This window comes from Bos indicus, chromosome 13, assembly GCF_029378745.1.
Source record: "Bos indicus isolate NIAB-ARS_2022 breed Sahiwal x Tharparkar chromosome 13, NIAB-ARS_B.indTharparkar_mat_pri_1.0, whole genome shotgun sequence".
Lineage (NCBI taxonomy): Eukaryota > Metazoa > Chordata > Mammalia > Artiodactyla > Bovidae > Bos > Bos indicus.
In genome coordinates, this window is record NC_091772.1 from 30,687,714 (window position 1) to 30,706,590 (window position 18,877).

At 40.3% G+C, this 18,877-nt stretch overlaps 1 long non-coding RNA gene across 1 annotated transcript; it reads left to right on the top strand.

Annotated features, from left to right (window-relative positions):
- Positions 1-2,487: 2,487 nt before the first annotated feature.
- Positions 2,488-18,524, top strand: LOC139186466 (uncharacterized). Its single transcript, XR_011570022.1, has 3 exons — positions 2,488-2,839; positions 2,953-3,252; positions 17,496-18,524. It is a non-coding gene; the product is annotated as an uncharacterized lncRNA (long non-coding RNA).
- The last annotated feature ends 353 nt before the right edge of the window (positions 18,525-18,877 follow it).

The following is an 18,877-nucleotide window of genomic DNA, read 5'->3' on the forward strand; positions in this document are numbered from 1 at the left end:
CAGCTTTGAGACTTTAAAATGCAGTCCTCCAAAGACCCAAATAATACCCAATCCTAACATTCTAACATGTTGGGTTAAACAACACAGTGGCCTTTCCAGGATCTGGTTGTCGGTGGCACAACAAAGACTATGGCTTTGGCTTGTGGGCACAGAAATCATGGCTCATCTTCATTTTCTACAAAGGACTTCCCTCTTGCTTTTGCTGGAGGTCCCCATTGAGGAAAGTCTGAGCCCATATCATCCTTCGTTTTGGTGTCCAGCACCACCAGGTTCTGCTGGTACTGCCTCTGGCTGCTGCTGAAGCGATGGGTGATGAATAGTGTCAAAAAATGCAGACCCCAGCTCTCACCGGTGGAAATGCTGTCCTGGAGCACAAAGTGTATCAAATATCCAGTGGGAAGGGAACAGAACACCTCACTCTTCATTGTAATCCAAATACTTTGAATTTCCCATGACTCCAGTGAATTTGTTAGAAAATAACTAATTCAGTTTATTCTAATGGTTCTCCCTCTTCCAGATCTCAGGGACATGGAGGTGGGTGAACTGGCTTGGGAACATATGAATGACAAATGATGTACTGTGTCAAGATTTTCCCCGCTCTCCACTGACTGAGATGCTACAGAAGCAAACTTAATATGCAAGACCCATTCCTTCCTTTAAGGTGACATCTTTCTAAGAAGCCACTCAATTCTTCATTGAAATAAGCATTTCCAGGGTCCAATCCACCTGTCTGCCTTGTTGACTCAGACAAGTCTCCTTGTCAGCGGTGTTCTCAGTCTACACCTGCTGCTGCTAAGTCACTTCAGTCGTGTCCGACTTTGTGCGACCCCATAGGCGGAAGCCCACCAGGCTCCCCCGTCCCTGGGATTCTCCAGGCAAGAACACTGGAGTGGGTTGCCATTTCCTTCTCCAATGCAGGAAAGTGAAAAGTGAAAGTGAAGTCGCTTAGTCATGTCCGACTCTTAGCAACCCCATGGACTGCAGCCTACCAGGCTCCTCCATCCATGGGATTTTCCAGGCAAGAGTGCTGGAGTGGGGTGCCATTGCCTTCTCCGCAGTCTATACCAGCAATGAGCTATAGAGGCCCAGGTTAGCTACAACCAGGCCAGACGGAAGAATAGAAAGAAGATTCTCTTTTGCTGCAACTACTGTTTTGTTAATTTTCATGCCTAGAATTGAGAATCAAGCTTCATTTTGGCATTGTTCTACTGAGTCAAGTAGGTAATTTTATCTGGAAGAACGTTATCTTGATTTTTCTGTGATACTCAGCACATCTATGATCATTTTGAATTTGGGGGAAAAACATGTGTCCCATTAAGAGTTTTCTTTTGCTGAAAGTTGTCCTTGTGCAAAAAGTTTGCCTACCATGCATTTGGAACCAAGTTTCCTTTTCCCATGTTTCTGCTTTCTTAGTTTAGTTCTAATCAACTAGGGAACAAGGAGAGAAACTTTAAAGGCAGAGTTGACTGAAGAGGCTCATTTTTCTCAGAGAGAGAAGACTTAAGGAGTTCATGGACAATAAATATTCCTCTTCAGATCTACTAGAATCTTGACAGGTGAGCTGGTTTCTCACCCTTTTAAAAGTACATGTCATCAACCTGGATGAAAGAATCACAGAATGGGATTTTTGTTCTTGCACGGAGAAAAATGTATCCTAAAAGTCATACAATTTTATCTTTAATTAAGGAGATTTTGTGACTGTTAAGAAGGAAACAATGGCTTGTGGGCACATTAGTTTTCTACAGAAATTGAGAAGATTGTTCTAAAAATAATCACTAGATGATACGTTTGTTCAGCAGGCATCTCCCACATCAGCCCTCCATATCAGTAAGAGTGCCTAGAACACAGTAGATTCTCAAAAAGGCATAAACAAATGCTTGGATAAGTGAATGAATTTCAGGGTTTATGAAGAAATGTAGCTGTTTAAATTTAGGAAGATTCCCAGCCTGGGGTCAGCTCTGAAATCTGGGTTTTTTCCTTACTTCTCCAACCAGAAGCTGGCTAACTAACATCTGGGACCTCAGACAGATCTTTCAAACTCTTGTGGTTTCTCAGGTTTCTTATTTAAAAGGTACGGTTTGGACAAGAAAGCTCTAAGATTACTTTAAGCTCTATGAGGCTAGAATTTTACATTGCAAGGCTTATAGCAGGTACTAATGGCCCCAAATCATCAAATCTGTGCTATTTAAATCCCCCCGTTAAAAAAGGTAATAAAAGCAGATTGCTATCTAGAACAGGGAGCTCAGCTCAGTTCCCTGTGATGACCTAGATGAGTGGGACTGGGGAGGGGAAAGAGGCCCAAGAGGGAGGGGGATATATGTACACATATAGCTGATTCACTTCATTGTAGAGTAGAAGCTAATATAATATTGTTAAACTACATTCCAATTTAAAAAAAAGAAGCAGGTTGCAAATTGCTTCAGGTCCGCTAGGGGGCAGGTATCAAGACACATTAGCAGTTAAGAATGACTAGAAGGAAATGGCAACCCACTCCAGTGTTCTTGCCTGGAGAATCCCAGGGACGGGGGAGCCTGGTGGGCTGCCCTCTATGGGGTCGCACAGAGTCGGACACGACTGAAGCGACTTAGCAGCAGCAGCAGAAATACAAAACAGTACCATGTGAATTACTGTGGCACAGGATTGGAGTTGCGTAACACTTCACATGTAAACATCACAAAATACCTTGTAAGGAGAAAACTCTGACCCTGCTTGGCAGATAAAGAGGACTGCGGTGCATTCCAAGCAAATAACTCTCTTGAAAGCACAGACACTTCACCCAAAGGAGGATTTGAAGTTTCAACATCCTGTGTCTTATCTCTGAACACTGACCATCACTCAGGTGAATTACCGCGCGATGGGACCTGAGAGCTGTTGGGACACCTAGACGTTGTTTCACCCAACAGGTAAGAAAGAATGGGCAACTAACTCTTCTGTTTGACGTTCTTGTCACAGGCAGCCACCCAGCAGGCTGAGGCGCCAAGCAGGTGATGCCCTTCAGGGTGATTTCCTTTTGAAGTGCTCAGAAAGGATTTTTAGAAATCAAAGAAGAAAACATCTTGAAAAAATTGGCTGCTGGTGGTACTGTCTCTTCCAAGTTGACATCATCAATCAACCAACAGTGTAGGAGAACTGTCAAATTCCAGCAGCACGAGGGACAAGAGAAACAGACACCTGGAAAATGGGAAGCCGCTCTACAGCACAGCTGGAGCCGTGGGGCTGTGATTCGCCGGGAGAGAATTTAATGGGGTTCAGGTAGGGGAAGGAGAGAGTGTTGGGGGGGTGGGGAGGGTGGAAACATCAATTAAAGTGTGCCTGATTCATAATTTTCTCCATTTCTCGGCAGAGTAACTTTCTGCCCTGCCTTATGTATTGTGCACGGCTACCTCAGAATTCATTTTTCAGCTGTTATTCATACTTGAGTTGGGTGTTTCTGAATGTATTCTTCCTCACAGTAACTGTTGACAGGTCCAACCCTGTAACCATCTGGCTCCTGAAGTAATGAGACCAAATGAAATGGAGCTTGAAGAAATTAACATTCTTTCCTTAATCTATTAATAACTGAGAAGTGTTGATTTTGGTGACAGCTAGATACTTTATTATGAGGCATATTGGTTAATTAAGAGCATCATAATGAAGGTTATAGGAATGTATATCCCTCCAGAAATATACATATTTTTAATAAGCATAATTTCATTCTTCTCACAGGCTCAAAAAATTTTAAAAAAAGCCAGTTGAAAATGGTATGCACAGAGAAAGTCTCAACAAAGACTAAACAGACAATTTTGAATGTATGTACCATGGTTATTGTTGTCTTACTGTGTTAAGCGTGCCTGTGTATATTAAATACAGATGCTGTGTATCAATAGAAAACAAGTGAAAGTGAAAGTTTTCATTGCTCCGTTATGTCCTACTCTTTGCAATCCCATGGGCTGTAGCCCACCAGGCTCCTCAGGCTCTTCTGTCAAGAATACTGGAGTGGGTAGCCATTCCCTTCTCCAGCGCATCTTCCTGACCCAGGGGTCGAACTTGGGTCTTCTGCATTGCAGGCAGATTCTTTACTGCCTGAGCCACCAGGGAAACCAATTGCAAACAATTACAGGTCTTCCAGTTCTAATCTCCCACGATCCTTCCCCTATCTGTTTATCGCAGATGATGTTTTGCGGCTTTGTTCAGTCTTTACTTGGTGGATGGGTGGAGGAATCACCCACTTTGCTAGAAGTGAAAAATGCACAGATTTTGATATTTAGGTCATCAGTTCAGTTCAGTTGCTCTGTCATGTCCGACTCTTTGTGACCCCATGAATCGCAGCACGATAGGCCTCCCTGCCCATCACCACTTCCGAGTTCACTCAGACTCACGTCCATCGAGTCGGTGATGCCATCCAGCCATCTCATCCTCTGTCGTCCCCTTCTCCTCCTGCCCCCAATCCCTCCCAGCATCAGAGTCTTTTCCAATGAGTCAACTCTTTGCATGAGGTGGCCAAAGTACTGGAGTTTCAGCTTTAGCATCATTCCTTCCAAAGAACACCCAGGGCTGATCTCCTTTAGAATGGACTGGTTGGATCTCCTTGCAGTCCAAGGGACTCTCAAGAGTCTTCTCCAACATCACACTTCAAAAGCATCAATTCTTCGGTGCAAGCTTTCTTCACAGTCCAACTCTCACATCCATACATGAACACTGGAAAAACCATAGCCTTGACTAGACAGACCTTAGTTGGCAAAGTAATGTCTCTGCTTTTCAATATGCTATCTAGGTTGGTCATAACTTTGCTTCCAAGGAGTAAGTGTCTTTTAATTTTATGGCTGCAGTCACCATCTGCAGTGATTTTGGAGCCCCCCAAAATAAAGTCTGACACTGTTTCCCCATCTATTTCCCATGAAGTGATGGGACCAGATGCCATGATCTTTGTTTTCTGAATGTTGAGCTTTAAGCCAACTTTTTCACTCTCCTCTTTCACTTTCATCAAGAGGCTTTTTAGTTCCTCTTCACTTTCTGCCATAAGGGTGGTGTCATCTGCATATCTGAGGTTATTGATGTTTCTCCTGGCAATCTTGATTCCAGCTTATGTTTCTTCCAGTCCAGCGTTTCTCATAATGTACTCTGCATATAAGTTAAATAAGCAGGGTGACAATATACAGCCTTGACATACTCCTTTTCCTATTTGGAACCAGTCTGTTGTTCCATGTCCAGTTCCAACTGTCGCTTCCTGACCTGCATATAGGTTTCTTAAGAGGCAGGTCAGGTGGTCTGATATTCCCATCTCTTTCAGAATCTTCTACAGTTTATTGTGATCCACACAGTCAAAGGCTTTGGCATAGTCAGTAAAGCAGATGTTTTTCTGAAACTCTCTTGCTTTTTGATGATCCAGCAGATGTTGGCAATTTGATCTCTGGTTCCTCTGCCTTTCCTAAAACCAGCTCGAACATCTGGAAGTTCACAGTTCGTGTATTGCTGAAGCCTGGCTTGGAGAATTTTGAGCATTACTTTACTAGCATGTGAGATGAGTGCAATTGTGCAGTAGTTTGAGCATTCTTTGGCATTGCCTTTCTTTGGGATTGGAATGAAAAATGACCTTTTCCAGTCCTGTGGCCACTGCTGAGTTTTCCAAATTTTCTGGCATATTGAGTGCAGCACTTTCACAACATCATCTTTCAGGATCTGGAATAGCTCAACTGGAATTCCATCACCTCCACTAGCTTTGTTCATAGTGATGCTTTCTAAGGCCCACTTGACTTCACATTCCAGGATGTCTGGCTCTAGATGAGTGATCACACCATCGTGATTATCTGGGTCGTGAAGATCTTTTTTGTACAGTTCTTCTGTGTATTCTTGCCACCTCTTCCTAATATCTTCTGCTTCTGTTAGGTCCATACCATTTCTGTCCTTTATTGAGCCCATCTTTGCATGAAATGTTCCCTTGGTATCTCTAATTTTCTTGAAGAGATCTCTTTCCCATTCTGTTGTTTTCCTCTATTTCTTTGCATTGATCGCTGAGGAAGGCTTTCTTTTCTCTCCTTGCTATTCTTTGGAACTCTGCATTCAGATGTTTATATCTTTCCTTTTCTCCTTTGCTTTTCACTTCACTTCTTTTCATAGCTATTTGTAAGGGCTCCCCAGGCAGCCATTTTGCTTTTTTGCATTTCTTTCCCATGGGGATGGTCTTGATCCCTGTCTCCTGTATAATGTCATGAACCTCCATCCGTAGTTCATCAGGCACTCTATCTATCAGATCTAGGCCCTTAAATCTATTTCTCACTTCCACTGTATAATCATAAGGGATTTGATTTAGGTCATACCTGAATGGTCTAGTGGTTTTCCCTACTTTCTTCAATTTAAGGCTGAATTTGGCAATAAGGAGTTCATGGTCTGAGCCACAGTCAGCTCCTGGTCTTGTTTTGCTGACTATAGAGCTTCTCCATCTTTGGCTGCAAAGAATATAATCAATCTGGTTTTGGTGTTGACCATCTGGTAATGTCCATGTGTAGAGTCTTCTCTTGTGTTGTTGGAAGAGGGTGTTTGCTATGATCAGTGTGTTCTCTTGGCAAAATTCTATTAGCCTTTGCCCTGTTTCATTCCATATTCCAAGGACAAATTTGCCTGTTACTCCAGGTGTTTCTTGACTTCCTACTTTTGCATTCCAGTCCCCTATAATGAAAAGGACATCTTTTTTGGGTGTGAGTTCTAAAAGGTCTTGTAGGTCTTCATAGAACTGTCAACTTCAGCTTCTTCAGCGTTACTGGTTGGAGCATAGACTTGGATTACTGTGATATTAAATGGTTTGCCTTGGACACTAACAGAGATCATTCTGCCATTTTTCAGATTGCATCCAAGTACTGCAGTTCAGACTCTTTCGTTGACCATGATGGCTAGTCAATTTCTTCTAAGGGATTCCTGCCCACAGTAGTAGATATAATGGTCATCTGAGTTAAATTCACCCATTCCAGTCCATTTTAGTTCACTGATTCCTAGAATGTCGATGTTCACTCTTGCCATCTACTGTTTCAGTTCAGTTTAGTCACTCAGTCGTGTCCAGCTCTTTGTGACCCCATGAATCGCAGCACTTCAGGCCTCCCTGTCCATCACCAACTCCCAGAGTTCACTCAAACTCACATCCATCGAGTCGGTGATGCCATCCAGCCATCACATTCTCTGTTGTCCCCTTCTCCTCCTGCCCCCAATCCCTCCCAGCATCAGAGTCTTTTCCAATGAATCAACTCTTCGCATGAGGTGGCCAAAGTACACTACTATACTGTTCATGGGGTTCTCAAGGCAAGAATACTGAAGTGGTTTGCCATTCCCTTCCATTTAGGTCACAGATGATGTTATTTTGTCGCTCTTCTCTGACGTTTGCAAAAGTTTTCCTTTTGCAGGTAAAAATTTTACAAAAACTTGACCTTGCACAGACTTTATACTAATAAGAGATTGCTTCTTTTCTTTTTTTCTCACATGGAGCTCAGAGAAGGTGTTGCTGTGTTGAGATTCAGTCTCAGTTAGTTCAGAAAAAAGATCTCGTCAAGAAATATTTTTCCTGTTTACCATCTTTGTTTCATTTTAGTTAACACATGCATGCATTTTTTAGGGGGAAGCTGAGTATCTTTTTTTTTCCTGACTAGTATCCCATTTTGAAAAAACACCTACACGTGAATTCCCAAGGTTTTCTCTACTGAGTATGAAATGATTTGTGTGTGTTTTCCTTGCACAAATGTGCTGCACTATTTCCTTCTCATTTTCCTTTTCATCTTGCCATTGTATTTTCACTAGCTAGCCAAGAAATTCCTGTGAGATAGTTGACTTGTCTTTATTGCTCTTTCTCTCACGGGACATAACATACAAGCCTGAGTAGAAACATAATGATCTAAAAATCTAGATAAGGGACTTCCCTGTGGTCCAGTGGCTAAGACTCCTTGTTCCCAATGGAGAGGAGCCAGGCTCAGTCCCTGGTCAGGGAACTAGATATTGCATCCTGCAAGTGAAGATCCTACATGCCACAACTAAAACATGGCTCAGCCAAAAACAAATAAATAAAAGTCTAGATAATTCAGGCAAAAAAATGGTTAATGACAATCAGAGGTGCATTTTCCTACTTTTGGCCTCAATTACCCAGTTTGGTTGTCAAAGCTGAAAAACAACTAAACCAGAACCAGATCTTTCTTTTTGTTAAGATTTTTTTTTTTTGATGTGGACCATTTTTAAAGTCTTTATTTAATTTGTTATAATATTGCTTCTATTTTATGTTGCAGTGTTTTCCCTGCAAGGTATGTGGGATCTTAGCTTCCTCAACCAGCGATCAAACCCACAACCCCTGCATTGGAAGGTGAAGTTTTACCCACTGGACCATCAGAGGAGTCCCAGGCCCAGATAGTTAATGTAAATATTGCCTTTCTGAACAGAAACTCTTGGTTTCCCCATCCTCTTTGCTGTGTTCGGCTCCATTTAAGTTCTACCTTTTTATTACATTTTCTGACACCTACTCTCCACTTTTTCCCCATCCTGTGTATTGTTGATGCCAGACGTGTGTCAGCACCTTTGTAAACAGTGCTCTCAACATTAGACTCAGGAGGCATGTGGGGAGCATACTTCTCATTCTGTGATAAGCGTTCAGTTTGTCTCTGATGAATACTACTTATTCCTGTTTGTTTGGAGAAGTAGTTTTATTTTTCCAAAATACAGTTAAATCACATTAATAAGCAGAATATTAGAATTCACTTCCGCCATACAACACTTTGGCTGGCCTTCTGCAATTCCCAGCCAGGGCCCTGCATATCAGGATGACCAGACTGAGGACCTGGAAACAGACTCAAGGCCATTTTGAGGTCTGGCAGTCCTTATCTGCTGTGGTCACAGTGAGGCTTGAGTCCAAAATCAGGACAGAGAAGTCTCCAACTCACAGTCTGAGCTAGAGGCCAGAAAACTTGTATGGCAAAGTCAAGACTCATGACGGCTGGGTCAGGGTCATTCTGAGTATATTTGGCACCCAGAATTGGAATAACAGTACTCAGTTATTATTTCCAAAGACTGAGAAAAAGAAAAATAAAGAAAGAAAATTTTGTTTGAGAAACCTCTGTCTATGACAGAGAGTGGACCCAGGAAATGATTAAAGGCTGATTTTCTATGTCTTAGTTACACTGTTTGAGCTTATTTTAGCCTCTTTTAAATAGATCCATCATTTTCACAAAAATACTGTTAATAAGAGGGCATAAAAGTTCAGCATCAGGCATAGCTTACTGTATCTAGGATTTTTTCCAGCCTTTTCCCTTTGATTTTCCCATCATTGCCAGAAAAAAAAAAAAAAAAAAAAACTTATTTTAGCTGTCTTGGCTCTCCTATCGCCTAGCTTTCTCTCTTGCCCTGAGCTTCTGCCTTCTTTCTTCAGTTTTCTTTGTCCAGATAATCCATTTGGACACTCTTCTCTGGCTTGAAATGTCAGACTACCTCTTATTCAATATTTCATTATTTTCTTCTAGCACCATACGTACTATAACTAAGGGTGAGAAATGTGTCTGCTATAGAATTCAGCTTGCAAAGATTTATACCTACCCCACCAGTTAGTAGAGTCAGATTGCACTCTCTATATATCTGTTTTAATTCCTGACTTAATGCTTTACAGTTTGTTTAGTCATTCAAGAATACAAGAACTGTGTAGAGATCATAAGGCTTTTATATGACTTGAAGATGCCTTGGGACAAATGGTAAAACACCGATATATTCTTATACATGTTTTCTTATTGCAAAAGGTGAAGTAGAAACATTAGGTCATTCCATTTTGATACAGGTTAAATACTCTAAATGGAAGTATGCTAATATTAGAGGTAGAGACTTAGAATCTTGTATAATATAAAATAGAATGATGGTTAAGTGAAGCCCATAAAACTTGCCAAATTCAAACCAAGAAATAGAGACAAAAGTATTTAGTACCAAATTTATGACTATAGAGGCACATGGGTTTATTATAACTGGAGCCAAATAATTATTGGAGAATTAGAAAGACATTTCTTAAACCAATGCTATCTAAGATGCCTAAAAACAGTATTAAAACTATTTAAACTTAGATAAATTAAGTTTCTGTGCTATACTACATTACATTTTTCTCAAAGCATTTTGCTCTTATAAAACAAAGAATATATTCTAATAGTATAAATTTATAATTCAAGCTGCAGAAGGAATAACTAGCACTGGCAGGACACTAATTCACTCAATGGCTAGATTATTTTTTCTTATGTTTTGCTTTTTACACAATGGAATATATATTAGCTAATTGAAATATGGGAAACCAACAAGGATAGCAAATATGTTTTAACAGACACTATTTTTAAACACTTGATTTAAATTGAATTATAAGTAATGTTAAGGTAAACATCCATTTTAATATTTGTGATTTTTCTATGTATTATGAAGAGTTTAAGTGGAGAAAATAATTTTCCTCTCATTAGCAAGTTATTTCCCCTAAAATCTTGTTTTACTATGAATCTACCTGGTGTGCCCTTCTTTCATAAAGTTACTCTTTGGTTCAATTCCTTCAACTTCAAATGAATGAAGAAGTATTATTTCCAGAGTCAATCAGGCTTTGTTTTACTTAAACTCTTATGATGTAAAGAACCACTTATCTACTTTTATTTAATTGCTTTACAATGTTGTGTTAGTTTCTGCTGTACAGTGAAGTGAATCATTTATGCACATAAATATATCCTTTCTGTTTTGGATTTCCTTCTCATTTAGGTCACCACAGAGCATTAAGTAGAATTACCTTTGCTATACAGCAGCTGCTACTGCTGCTGCTGCTAAGTCACTTCAGTCATGTCCGACTCTGTGCAACCCCATAGACGGCAGCCCACCAGGCTCCCCTGCCCCAGGGATTCTCCAGGAAAGAACACTGGAGTGGGTTGCCATTTAGAGAACCATTTTATTTTATTCTCCAAAGAAATATCAGAAGTATCACATCTTATACTAACATATATAAGTCTTATGTGTCAGGATTAAATTAGGGGGAAAATCATAAAGATGCTACCAGAAAACTACTAGAGCTTATCAATGAAATCAGTAGAGATGCAAGATATAAAATTAATCTTCAGAAATCTGTTGCATTCTATATACTAACAATAAAATATCAGAAAAAGAAAATAAGGGAACAGTCCCATTTGCCATCACATCAGAAAGAATAAAATACCTAGAAATAAGTTGACCTAAGGACCTCCCCAATTTCATATGAATTTCTCTTTTGTACCACCCTAACTCAGAAACATACAGCCAAGAGGATTCTGGGAACTGTAGTTCAACTTAGCCCTGTTGCTACAGTACAGACCACCATGGTCATGTAACTCTATTTGGTTTACTGAATTTATGTTAAGTTATTATGGGAGACAGAAAATACATAGTATACACAGCCCATGTTTACGAGGAGGATGTCATCTCAAAGCAAGGATAAAATGGCCCACTCAGCAGTGCAAGGTGGCAATCCACAGAGTGTCAGAACATATGCTCAAGCCAAAAATTGAAAATGCTGGAAAAACAAAAACTGTCCTGGAAAGAATACTTTTCATATCAGTTCTGTTTCATATTCTCTACTTCCATTCTCTTAATAGCTTTTTTAAAAAATTCCTATGTAGGAAAAAATAGAGAAAGGCTATAACATGCACAAAAAGATCTGAAATAGCTTGCCTGGTTTCATTCATTAGAACTAAAGAATTCATAAATGTTTATGGTCTCAGAATAACCTTTGCTATATCACATTTACAGAACATATGCTTTCTGAGCAAATGTGAACCCATTTTGTTGAAAGAATAATGTCTTTTCTAAGTTTGAAACCTTTCCATTGGTATCCAAGAGAAACAGACTAGGAACTATAGAGTAACCTACACAGAAATCTGTTCAATTTACCAGATGTTAATTTCCAATGCTCTCCTTTCTTACAAGCACCTCAAGGGAGAGAGGCACCTCCTTTGAGAGAGAAGCAGAAGAGAAAAGATCAGTTTGAATGCTAATGAGGCTGCATAGAGAGACCTTTACCTTTCTCACACAAAGGGACAGACAGCCATTTCGGTGTCAGTTTACAGCAACCGTTAGCTATGATAGGAATTATAGGTCCATCAGGGGGAGACTATACCCCAGTGCATTAGGTATTAAAGGTTTCCTTTTTTGAGCTTCACTATTACTACAAAATACAGTGCTGATGGGAGGGAGACACATGCTTCAGAGAGCAGATCTCATGGGATGGAGTATTAATTCCATCCCATGAGCTAGCTTCCAATTCCTGCACATATGGAAAAAGAAAGAGTGTTGCTGTACTTTCATGTAGACTGGTCCCCTCTCTACTGTGTCCTCTTCATCACTATGATTCTCATTCTCTCCTCTTATCCCCTTCCACACAAGGATCACCCCTACAGTTCTAGATAAGCCCCCAAGACCAGACCTAGCACATCTGATGTGGGCTGTAATGGATTGTTCTCTGTTCCTAAGAAAAGGAGCTTCGAGGATGTTTTGGTAGATCGGAGCCTGGGAGAAGAATGACCTCCGAATCTTTCCACTTTTGGACTACTCTTTGACAGAGCCAATAAGTCTTAGCATTATACTTTATTTGCATTGGGGAATTGGTTGATGCTTATTTATCACAATGTGGAGATCAGTTTGGGAGCATTTCCAAATGACACTCAGGAGAACCGAAGTGATCTTTTCTCTCTGGAGGCCTGAAGGGAGAGTTCAAAGTTAGCACCTCTTATGTAACCACCACCCAGGAACCTTGTGGGAAGCGAAGGTGGTGAACTATTTTGATACAAAGAGAACTTTAGGATGGGAAGTTTATACCTTCTGGAATTGTTTTACCAAGCAAAACCATTCTCTTTTTTCTCCTTAATCTCAAAGTAAATGTCTCTGGGATAAGTGATGTACAGTAATAACGAAGAGGGATCAGCCAGAGAGAGGGTATCAGAGAGACAGTCAGAACTCACAGAATTAATTGGGAGCACAGAGGCCTGAAACATCTGTACAAAAAAAAAAAAAAACCCCAAACAAATATGTGTTTACTGCTATAAAGCTATTAGGCTCTCTGACAGAGGGTTTTACTAACTGGTGTATTAAGGGCTGTGTCTGGCTGTGCATTTTGCTGTGTTCCCATTGGCTAACATTTTTTTTTAAAGCTGCTTTGTGTTCTTGAGTCTGTTCTTTCCAAGACCATCAAAAATAAAGGCATATGATCTAAACAAATGAAAGCTGTAGCTCAGATTTGGGAGTGATCTCATGGGGACAGGCACGCATTCTGAATCCAGAAAATTCTGTTTCCAAAGGTCAGAAAAGAGATGCATATTTATGTGGCGTGCAGTCATGGGTGTCTATAAATATATAAATGCCATAAATATATTTTATAGGAAGAGAGGGATTGTTTTCCATATAGTAATTTCCATCTTAGTATCTTTCACTATTACTAGTTCAATATTCATAGTGCTTCCTGTATTAGGGTTGCAGTCGGCTAGAAACCTTTACATCTCTATCATATGCTGATGTACAGCTCGAAGAGGCACCAACAGTCAATAGATATTTCTTTTCTAGTTATTCTTTATGAATTAATATCATTCATGTTGAGCCTCAGGTAGACTTCCCATAGTTCTAATCTCCACAGAGACAGGGACAAGTTGTAGGCTGTACTTCTACATAACCCATTTTACAGCCCAAGTTTATGTAAGGTTGCCATCTCCTTCTTTAATCTGCTAAACCTTTTATTCATTTTTGTCTTATAAGATGGATTTCCAACCACCTTTCTAATTCTTCTTTAGATTCTTCACCTCCTCATTTAGTCAGGAAACCGAATCAAAATCAGTGCTTTAAAATGAGTCAGAATAAGGATGAATATAAAAAAAGAGTCAACCCTATAGTGACTTTAAAGATTCACCTATCATTACAGAAAGAATTTTTATATCTGGTAAGAGAATAGTCTAGAGCCCTACGTGCAAATTGACAGATTGCAATCTGAATCCAGACTTTTTTTTTTTTTAGGGTACTAGTATTTTTTCAAAATAAAAGTTGAATTTTGGTGTGTATCAGTGGAGTATGCATGCATGCATGCTAAGTCACTTGAGTCAACTTGTCTGACTCTGTGTGACCCCATGAACTGTAGCCCACCAGGCTCCTCTGTCCATGGGATTCTGCAGGTGAGAATACTGGAGTGGGATGCCATGGCCTCCTCCAAGCGATCTTTTGGAGCCATGTCTCCTGCCTTGGTAGGAGAGTTCTCTTGTATCTCCTGCATTGGCAGGAGAGATCTTTACCACTCGTGCGACTTGGAAAGCCCTCAGTATACATACTCTCCCAATCACCATAAGGTTCATTTTCCCTCATTTTCCTATACCTCATCTAACCCACAGATTTATATGTCAATTGCCTCCTCTCGGCTCTCAGTTGTATATCCTAACAACACAGATACAATATTGACTCATGTTCAACTGTGTTCTTCATGAATGTTTTTTAAGTCACATGTACTAGCCAGTCATGATTCTTCTTTAACCTAACTCTTTCACTCTGTATTTGTCTGCTTAGGCTGCCATAACAAAATACCACAGGCTGGTGATTTAAACGACAGACATTTATATTCTCAGAGTTTAGGAGTTGGGAAGTTCATGGCCAAGGTGCTGGTCAGTTTGGTTTCTGGTGAGAGGTCTCCTCCTGGCTTGTAGATGGCCACCTGTTTGCTGTGTCCTCACGTGGCCTTTCCTCTGTGCTTGTGAAGAGAATGAACCCTCTGGTTACTTTTCCTCTTCTTATAAGGATATCAGTCTCATCAGATGAGGATATCAAACTTGGGATCCCATGGAACCTCAGTGACCTCCCTCAAAGTCCTGTCTCTAAACACAGGTTAGGGTTTCTACATAGAAATTTTGAAAGGGACACAGTTCAGTCCATAACACTATCTATGAAGCATCAAGACTATTCTCTTTGGGGTACCATCTAGGTCATGGACAGATGTGCTGCAAATAAAGAGTTTGCTTGGATCACCATGACCAAAGAAAGTCCTTGAACTGTGGACAGAGAGGGGGCTAGAAATACTAAGAGATCAACAGGGAAATTCTTCCTGAAATGTCTATGCTCGCTCTTTGGTTCCCCTCTAGGATAGTTTGAATTACTGTTCAGCAAATATACAAGCCCAGTTTCCCCAAGAAGGGGTAGAATATGCTGTCCTGCCCACTGTGTTTGCTTTAGCAATGGGATATTAGCAGACGTGATATAAGTAGAGTTAGAAACATGATTGTGCAGAGAGGCCTAGCTTCTCCTGTTTCAGCCACTGCCAAGAGGTGAACATGGTGGACCAAAGAGGACGGGATATGTGTGGACCAGACCTGGGCTCAACCTTCCTCTTAGAGTCAAAGTCAACCAAGCCTACCCTTGATCAACTAGATCCCAAATGACCAAACACTCTAAGCTTTAAATAAAGGATAATTATGTGTCACTGAGTTTTGTTTGTTTTGAAGTGTGGGAGGGCATGTCTTTTTTCTTGTTTAGTCACTAAGTTGTGTCCACCTCTTTTGTGACCCCATGGACTGTAGCCCACTAGGCTTCTCTGTCCATGGGATTTCCTAGGCAAGAATACTGGACTGGGTTGCCATTTCCTCCTCCGGGGCATCTTCCCAACCCAGGGACTGAACTGTGTCTCCTGCATTGGCAGGCAGATCCTTTACCACTGAGCCACCAGGGAAATCCTTGTCTTTTTTTAAGCAGTAGTAATTAGCTAAGATGGATGTCAGTAGCCTCAAGTGGGATCCTTTCATAAAAAAAATAAACCTAAAATACATGGCATAGGCTTAGGGTGTAAGCAGCAGGGGGTAAGAAAACTGTTATAAAAGAGCAGACGAGTAGTAAGAAAACCTATAGGAATGTGAGTAAATGATCATCTACAGTTGACTCTTGAACAACTCAGGGTTCGGGAATGCCAACCCCATGTGCAGCAGAATATCCGCATATAAATTTGTAGTTGGCCCTACATATATCTTGTTCTGCATCACAGACTGAGTAGTACTGTAGTATTTATTTTTTAAAAATCAAGCATGAAGTGGACCCACACAGTTCAAACTCATGTTGTTCAAGGGTCAACTATATATAATATAGCAGCACAACTCTGGTTAAAGTCACCTGCAATAATCTAGAAAACAGCAATTACACAGGATGAACTTTTCTTGTATGAGATTTTCAGATTAAAATCTCCAGTTTGGGGCCAGTTTGTTAACAGAAATAGCTAAGTTAATATATTATTGGATAAATAATAGATAGCTCTGTGGTTTGGTTGGCAAAATCATTTTTCTCCAATAGTGTTAACAAGGTACTATTTTTGTTTTTTCTATGTTGATATGTATCAAATACAGAGAAAGGGAAAGTATGAGCTCACCTCCAATAAACGACGTGTTTCTTCTGAGAACTTAAAACATTTTCAACCCAAAGTCAAAATGAAGTGACGAGGTACAACTCCAGAAACACACAAAATAATACAAAGCTTAAAAACAGGCAATAGGGTTTACACTAAATACTTTTGTAGTGCCCTTTAAGGTAGAAGGTTCTAGACTCAGCTTCAACTCTCTCTGGAAAGATCCAGAAAACCATGGATTTATTTATCATGTCAGAGTTGTTGATCTTGAGGAGCACCATAACCTTACTATAAACCTGGAAGCAAAAATGTATGGACTTCCCTGGTGGTCCATTGTTTAAGAATCCGCCTTTCAATGCAGGAGGTGTGGGTTCAATCCCTGGTCAGGGAACTGAGATCCACATGCCTTGAAGGAACTATAAGTCCTTGTGCCAGGACTAAAGAGCTCAAGGAAAGATCCCACATGCTGCAACTAAGATCTGATGCAGCCAAATAGTGATTAAAAAAAAAAAAAAATCTGTTTAAACTGGGGAGAGTGACAAACACTGGTTGATAGAGAATTTGAATCTTAAGTAGGAGAGAGCAGTAACTCTCAAGTGAGTTTTCATGCCCATAGGATTCAAATTCCAAGACAAAGGGCCCTAGACATGTGATTGCAAACTCACGATTCACTGACTAAAATGCAGAGGATCTCATAAGGTTCCTTGAGAGAGGGTCCAACAGAAAATAAGAAAGTTACCGTAATCCTGGAGGTGGGAAAATTCTAAAAACAAAAAACAACAACAACAACAGGGGGAAATACTGTAGAAACTTTTAATCAGAAAGCTTAACCCTGGACTCTTGCAAAATGATAGAACTATTTAACAGATGGTATGTGTGAACTTAAAAGAGAAAACAATCATTGCCAGGCTTGGGAAGTTAGGTGATATCAATCATTTTATGCTTTTAAAAATACTACATTTCATAGAATGTTAGCAACTATTGATTATAAGAAGCATCATTATTTTATATGACATAAAGAAAGAAAAACACTGCCATCACTGAACTATAACAGGCCATCTACTCTAAGATTCATGCAAATTTCAAATAAGTTTAAATGCGAAATAAATGTGCATCCCAAAGCAAGAGGAATATGACATTGTTGTTTCTTTTTCAGGTGACTCCTCCTTGGAGGTTTCCAGAGGAACAGTGGAAGGATAGAGGAAGGACAAAATCATTTCTTCTTCTTCTTGTTTCCTATTCTTTTCATCATTCCTCTGGCAACACTACTCCTCAATCCATGATCAGCATACTGTACCTGTAGTAGCAACTGTTTTGAGTATGCAGGTCTATAACATTTTCATAAGCAGAATCACTGGTTCTCTCAGAGCACCAGCCAGGTGACATTCCCTTCTTAAAAGTCTCAGCATCAGTTCCATGGGGACCTCGTCGTTTGTTCATAGTAATTCCAATCTCATCGCTCGTTGTCTCCTAGCCCTAGAGGTGGTAGTTGATCCTATAGCTATTTGCTACTTGGTGATATTAAGTGGTCAATAGTTGCCTTTTCTACTCTCCAGTACTTAGTTAATAATAATTTCTAAATTAATTTTTATTAGAGTATAGTTGCTTTACAATGTTGCATTAGTTTCTGTGAGGTGTGCTTAGTTACTCAGTCATGTCCAACTCTTTGGGACTCCATGGACTGCAGCCTGCCAGGCTCCTCTGTCCATGGAGAATCTCCAGGCAAGAATACTAGAACTGGGTTGCTATGCCCTCCTCCAGGGGATCTTCCCAAGCCAGGGATTGAACCCAGGTCTCCCACTTTGCAGGCAGATTCTTTACCTACCAACTGAGCCAGCAGGGAAGCCCATGCTAGTTTCTGCTGTACAGCAAAGTGAATCAACTATATGTATGCATATACCCCCTCCCTTTTGGATTTCCTTCCCATTTAGGTCAGCATAGAACACTGAGTACAGTTTCCTGCACTATATAGTAGGTTCTCATTAGTTGTCTATTTTGTACAAAATATCAATAGTGTATATTTGTCAGTCCCAAACTCCCAATTCTTCCCACCTCTCCTTTTCCTCTTGGTATCTGTATATTTGTTCTCTAAGTCTGTGTCTCTATTTGTCCTTTGCAAATAAGATCATCTATACCATTTTTTCTAAATTCCACATATATGTATCAATACACAATAATTTATATATAAATATTGGCTCAAGTAATTCACATGGCTTCTGTCTCCTGACTAGACCTGGATTGATACGGTGTGTGTGTGTGTGCACACGCACAAGAAAGAGGGAGAGAAGGATAAAAAGGAAGAGAAATGAATAGGCACACTGTATGACCAGCCTAGACAGCATATTAAAAGCAGAGACATCACTTTGCCAACAAAGGTCCGTCTAGTCAAGGCTATGGTTTTTCCAGTGGTCATGTATGGATGTGAGAGTTGGACTGTGAAGAAAGCCGAGTGCCAAAGAATTGATGCTTTTGAACTGTGGTGTCGGAGAAGACTCTTGAGAGTCCCTTGGACTGCAAGGAAATCCAACCAGTCCATTC